Here is a 6,665-nt window from a genome sequence, read left to right on the forward strand (position 1 = left end):
TGCTGTGCTGGCCAAATAACAAGGAATGTGCATGGCTGTGCTGGCCAAGTAACAAGGAAAACCCAAAAACTACCAAAAGCCACCAAGAAAACATCTCTACTGTAACAGGAGCACGAGCAGCACACGTTTTAAACCAGGAGCACTCTCCTCTCAATACATTGATGATCCACCCGTGGGTCTTGAAAGATTTTTTTGTCATCAAGTGACCCTGTGGGAAGCAGGCATCAAAACTTAGCATTATGATCTATACACGAACAGCTTTGTACAGAAACGGGAGCAACTCTTCCAGAAGCTGATAGTGGACTGAAAACAACCTTTTCCAACTCCAATTGTGCCAAGCAGCTGCAAGAAAGAAATACCAGCAGGAATGGAAAAACGTTTCCATGTATTTTGCTGGGCTGGCTGCCATGGCAGAGCCCGGGGCAGAGGCACGGGGAGCCCCCAGGTGCCAGGGGTGGATGTTGGAGGATCCTCCGGCTGCAGGGAGCGGCCCAGCCGGGACTGCGGGAGGCGGGCGAGTGGAAACCGGCCCCGCTCCGCCAGGCACAGCCCAGGAGCTCAACCCGAAACCACTTCCTCTACCTCCCAACAATGCACAGAGGAATTTCCACAAATCCCAAGGCTGCCCTGACTTCCATTTCTAAACTTGGAAAAAGAAATACCAGGACATTCCTTTGTTGTTCCAGCTCACTCGCTGTTTGATCTGGGGTTTTTGCTCCAGCTGAGCCAATTAAAGAATCCCAATTTCCCCTGGAAAAAAAAAAAAGAAAGAAAAGCACAAACCAGTAACAAACAATGTGTTTGCTTCTTTTAACTAATTGTCTTCAAGTTGAACTGAAACCTGCCACCTCATTTGGGTCCATGTGGTTTGATGCTTAAATAGCATTTTGGCCAGAGATGGATGTGATAGAGGCATTTCCATCTGCATTCCTGGCTTCTGGAAGGAAACACTCCACTGCTGCTTTTCTTGAATGTGGCTATTGGGGATCACACAAGCAGCTCAAAATGTAAACACCCCCAGCCAGTACCCAGCAGAGCCAGCACAGTCTGACGGGGCCCTGCCCGGGCAGAAACTCCTCAGAAACACTTCTGCTCCTATTTCCTATGCATCCAACCTACTTTTCTACATTTCTAGGAATTTGTATTTCTTTTTTATTTATTTTTTTCACTCACATTTGCAGTGGATTTACCCTTCCCATGTGCTGTCCCACCCTGCCCTGGTCCTCCTTTCCTCTCTCCCCATCAAGAACATCAAGGGAGTTTCAGCAGCACCAAGGGTCAGATCCAGGTGCCAAAGCTAAACAGGGATGGACAACACCTGAAGTGTTCAAAAGCCGTGTGCATGTGGCACCTGGGGACATGGCCAGTGGTGGCCTTGGCAGTGCTGGGGGAATGGTTGGACTTGATGATCTCAGATGTTTCCAACCTAAGTGATTCCACGGCTTTGTCCTGATTTACAGAGAATGCAATTGCTAATCCCAAATCCTGGCACCAAAATCATCCCACAGCCACCCAACCATGACCAAACTGCAAAGCTGGTGGGGCAACTCTGGCCTCAAGAGCAAGGGAAGCATCTTTTCTTCTGCCAGGAAGAACGAGACACAAACCTTGAACTCAAGGAGGAAGGAGCCGTTCCTGTTGTTCAGCTGGAGCAATTAATGACACATGTAATGAGGGAGGCTGAGGAGGGGAACAGGAGCTGGGCATGGAGGGGCAGCACAGACCCAGCTGTGGGGGCAGATGCAGGGGAGAGGCAGTGACTCCATCCCCTCACAGAACTGGGGCTGCAGAGCATGGCCCAAACCCCCCTGTGAGCCCAGCACAGCTGGACTGAAGCCCAAGGTGGATCCAGAGTGGACACAGACCCTCGTGCCCCAGCAGCCCACAAAGGAGATGCTGCAGTGCAGCATCAAAGGGATGCTGGGCATCATTAGGGAAATTTTCTTCTCATGCTACAACAGAAGCAAAGCTCAGACCTCTTTTGCTTTTTTTTTTCTTTGAGTATCTTATCATCCAAGAGCTCATTAGCCAGGAATTCCTCATGCTGTTTATTTTCCATTTGTCCATATGTTCCCCACAAGCTCAGCCTCGTCTCTGTTTTAAGTTTATACTTAGCAGCAGTAATTGGAAAGGATGAACAAAGGCACGAAGGAAGGCAACACACACACAAACAAACTGCCCAGATGTTTTGGATTCCTGCATTTCCCCAAGAAGCAGGATCCTTAATGTTTTGATCATGTCATCACAGCACAGAGCTGCAGCCCAGAGTACAACTGGCTCCTCTCTGCTGACTCCTGGCCTCAGAGACAGGAATTCAAGCCACCACAAGCCACCCAAATCTGCTCATCCCACAAGCGAAAGTGAAAACCTGGCATGAGCCTGATCAGCACCAATGCCTGCAGTGGGCTTGTCCCAGGATGGATTTGGCTTTAGACTTTGAAACAGGACCAAGGCAAACTCCTCAATTCACACCACCTGCTCCTAATGAGGACCAAGAGCTCACCTGCCTCCCAAAGCATTATTTCAGCTGTTTGTTATTTCAGTTGTGCTTTTTCTTTTTTTCCTCTTAAGTTTTATGCCAGTTAGAAATCAATTTAAACTTAACCAAAAGAAATCAGTTTTAATAATGACAGGAAAAGGGGGGATGGTCTCGAGCTCAGAGGAAAGAATGCAGATTTGGGTTGGGTGTTAGGAAGGAATTGTTCCCTGGGAGGGTGTCAGGCCCTGGCACAGGGTGCCCAGGGGAGCTGTGGCAGTGCCCAAGGCCAGGCTGGACAGGGCTTGGAGCAGCCTGGGACAGTGGAAGGTGTCCCTGCCATGGCAGGGGTGGAATGGGATGAAGTTTAAGGTCCCTTCCATTCCAAACCAGGCTGGGATTCTACATAATACAAAACATGGCTTTGCACTGGTTAAATTAAAGTGGTCTATGCTTGCTTGCAGATACAGCCTTGGTTTTCAACACAGCTATTGCAAAACTCCTGGGACAACACTGAGATACTCCACAGAATGGAAAGAATTAAAATAAATAAGAAATCCCAGCAGTTGTGCAGGGTCCAAGGAGCCGTGGACAGCCCTGACGTTCCCATTCTCCATCGTCCCTCCCATGCAGAACAGAGTGAGAACAGGACAGAAGATTAATGAGAGGAAAAACTGTGACCACAGCAAATAGAGTGACTCATGCCCACTTCATGGTCTTCATTTCTAATCTAGAATAGTAATTTACTGCAGGACCAGATTAAATCTATTTCTCCTCCTGCTGAGCCTGTGGCCGTGGGGATGCAGCAGCCCACACTGGGAGCACTGGACACTGCCTGGATAAAGCCAGCCTCAAAATTATCCAAGCTCTGCCTTAGCCATGCACCAGGAACACAGGCTGGGGGTGAGGAAAAGCAGCACACAGCAAAGAAATCCCTCCTGCTCCCCTTGGCTCTGAAGGGAAGCAGAGTCCTCCAGATGCCACCTCTGCAGGCTGGCAGGAATCAGCTGGATCCAGGGAACTAATTAAAGGGAGAGCACTAAAAGCAGACTAAAGACTGGAAATCATGCTCTAAACTCACATTAGGATCGGAAGGGGAACTTCCCAATTTGATGGCAGAAAGCAATTTACTTCAATTAGCAGGGACATAACCAGAGCAGTTGCTGATAGAAGCATTGCATCTCCAAAAACCAGCAGCTCCCTTAATTGCATCCCTTGGCACCTCGGAGCTTCCACAGCCTGCTTTAGGTGAGCTGGGCTGAAAAACCCCTTGGTTCTTTCTTTGCCAATCTCCTGCTGGGGTTTGAGCCCTGTCCCAGTGCAGAGGGCACACGCTGGACCAGGGAGGAGCTGGCCCAAGGGAAAAGCAGGAGGAAGAGCCTTTCCCTGCCTCCTCCTCCCTGCACAGCCCTGCCTGCTCTCTCCTGCTGGCAGCTGGCTCAGGCTCTGCCAACGTATGGATGAGTCATTCCCAGCAGCTTCAGGAAGTTCAGGCCTGTAAAGTGCTCCTTCCTCTCTATTTCCAGCTGGGAGGTTTGGGGTGATGGATCTGGGTCAGGTCAAAGCCCGTCACAAACCAGCAGTGCCAAGGACAAGGGGCTCTGGCACCCTCACACCTGTTCCCACATCCCAGCCCCAGGTTTATCCCAAGCATTTTGGGGCCACTTTATGTCCTTGGAGACACAGATTGAGAGGGCTGTAAAATTCCTCCATGAATTTAAGAGGTATTTTGCTCCAAACAGACTAAAACCAGCAAAAGACACAGACACAAACACCCACACAATGCAGGAATCAAGCACAAGGGACCCATCCAGAGGTCCCAGCAGAGAGTTCTGCATCCTATGTCACAAGAAACCACTCCCTAGGAGACATTTCAAACTGAGACACCTGCCCAGGCTGAGCAGCCATCCCTGTGGGGCCTTTGGGACTGGGCAGCCCCTTCAGGGCTGGGTAACCCCTGCCCAGCTCTCCCTGCCCACCCACAAAGCCACCCCGGCCAGGAAACAGCACCAGGATTTTTGCTTCCCAATCCCAACTTTAGTTAATCGGTGCAAGATCCAACCCCTCATCTCTCTCCTCAAGGAACTGGAAGAGAATTTATCCTTCCAGGGTCTGTGGCCAGCCCCAGGGCTAATCCTGAAGCCAAGGATGAGAAGGGACCTGTCCAGCTCCATCAAGAACTTCACCACCCAAAGGGACAAAGCCCAGTGCTCCATGCCAGCAGGACTTTGTGCTGCCCTCACTTACCTCGGTGAGCTGGGAAATGAAGCAGCAGCTCAGGCAAGCCTCACACAAAGCAGGATCACATTCCATGGCAAAGGATGGTGCTGGCACAGGTCTCAGCTCATTTGGGGTCCCAGAGCAGGGTTGGGGTGCAGGAGAGAGAGGTTTTCCCCCCGAGAAAGCTCCCATGAGCTGCTGCAGGCACAGGAGCCCCAGAAAACAAGAAACACCTGTCCAGGGCTGGGGCTTTTGGGCACCACCACCCGCTCGCAGCCGTGGGAGGGAGGGAATGGGCAGTGATTGCGAACTCATTGCAGCTGCTCCCTTCTCCCCATCCCTGGCAGTGCCCACGGCCAGGCTGGACGGGCTTGGAGCACCCGGGACAGTGGAAGAAGTCCTGTGACAGGGTGTGGAATGAAAGGAGCTTTAAGGTCCCTCCCAGTCCAAATCATTCTGGGAGTCCGTGGATTTTTGGCTGCTCCGTGCTGCTGTTGGCAGTGCAGAGCCGGTGCCATCAGCCGTGGCAGCGCTGCCCGAGAGCCCCAGAGCCACCCCTGGGTCCCCTCGGCACCGGAGCCTCCCTGGAGGAGGCAGCAGGAGGGGCGGCCTCGGCTCCTCGGTGCGGTGACACCGGCAGCAGGATGGGCTGGCAGGGACAGGAGGGTGCTCACAGCAGCTGCATCCCCATCCCATCCCATCCCATCCCATCCCATCCCATCCCGGAGAGTTCGGCAGCCTCGGGCCAGCCCCGGCTCCCACCCGGCCGCAGCTCAGGGGCTGTTTTGGCACGGGAATCAACCCACCCTTGGCACGGGATAAACCCTCCGGGATAAACCCAGGGCACCGAGACACACTCAGACCCCTTTAACCGGGGGTGTGCAGGGCCCGGCAGAGAGAGGGGCAGGAACAAAGACCCCAGACCCATTCAAGGGACACGATCTGCAGGCAGAGGCTGCCGGAGGGGTCGCGGTGAGGATGGGCAGGGGACGGCCCCACCTTCCCGGCCCTGCCGGGCCTGGCCCCTGCACATCTGCAACCCCTTTGCTTTCCTTTATTCTTTTTTTTTTTTTTTCTTTTCTCCTCCCAGATCACTTTAAAGGTCCAGCTCAGGGCATAATTAGCAAAGCAGTTAAAGTGGCGAGGGCAGTGACCTTCGGCGGTGGCAGGAAGCGGCAGCCGTGGGTGGCCGGGGGGGCACAGCACCCAGGGAATCAGCGGTGCCTTGTAAAATCTCCTCCCGCATCCCCGGCACAGCCCCGGTGCCTTCGTCTGCCCACAGAAAATGGGCATCTCGGTGGAATCCTGAGCTCCTGCCCCGCGGGCTGCACTGGCACCACCATGTCCCGTCCTTGCTGTGTCCCACAGCACCAGGGACAAGCCAACATCCCTGGCCAGGGGCTTGCCCGGCATCACCCAGCCCCCAGCATCACCCGTGGCCATGGCACTGTCCCCGCTGTCCCCCAGCACTGCGGGGCCACGGGGCTGCGTCTCCACGTCTGAGTTCCCTTATCAGCAGCACGACCTTTGCTGGTCGCAGATTAGGGGCTGGAGCCGCTCGGATTTGTTTGATTTCTGTTGATGGTTATTAGGCAGAGGAAGTGCCAGAAGGGATTTTGACCTCGAGTTTAAACCTACTCCAATTAGAGCCACTGAGCCTTTAATTACGGCGCTCCAGCCACTTTGGTTAAAGCAACAACAAAACCAAACACAGAATCTGGTCAAAGATGGGCTTTTCTTCCCATGGTTCCTCTCAGCTGCCGCCTACCTTGTCCCCTGGGCTGTGTGATTGTGCCATGGGGCATTCTGGCCCACCAAGCCCCTCGTGCTGCCTCCAGACACAGAGGTGACACCACTCAGGTGGCTCCCACGGGCAGGGGACACCCTGCCCTCACCCTGCCCCTCACGCCACCCCCAGTGCCCCAAGGATGCTCCAGGGGGGATCTCAGTGAAAAACACCCGAGGTTAC

Source organism: Molothrus aeneus, chromosome 15, assembly GCF_037042795.1.
Source record: "Molothrus aeneus isolate 106 chromosome 15, BPBGC_Maene_1.0, whole genome shotgun sequence".
Lineage (NCBI taxonomy): Eukaryota > Metazoa > Chordata > Aves > Passeriformes > Icteridae > Molothrus > Molothrus aeneus.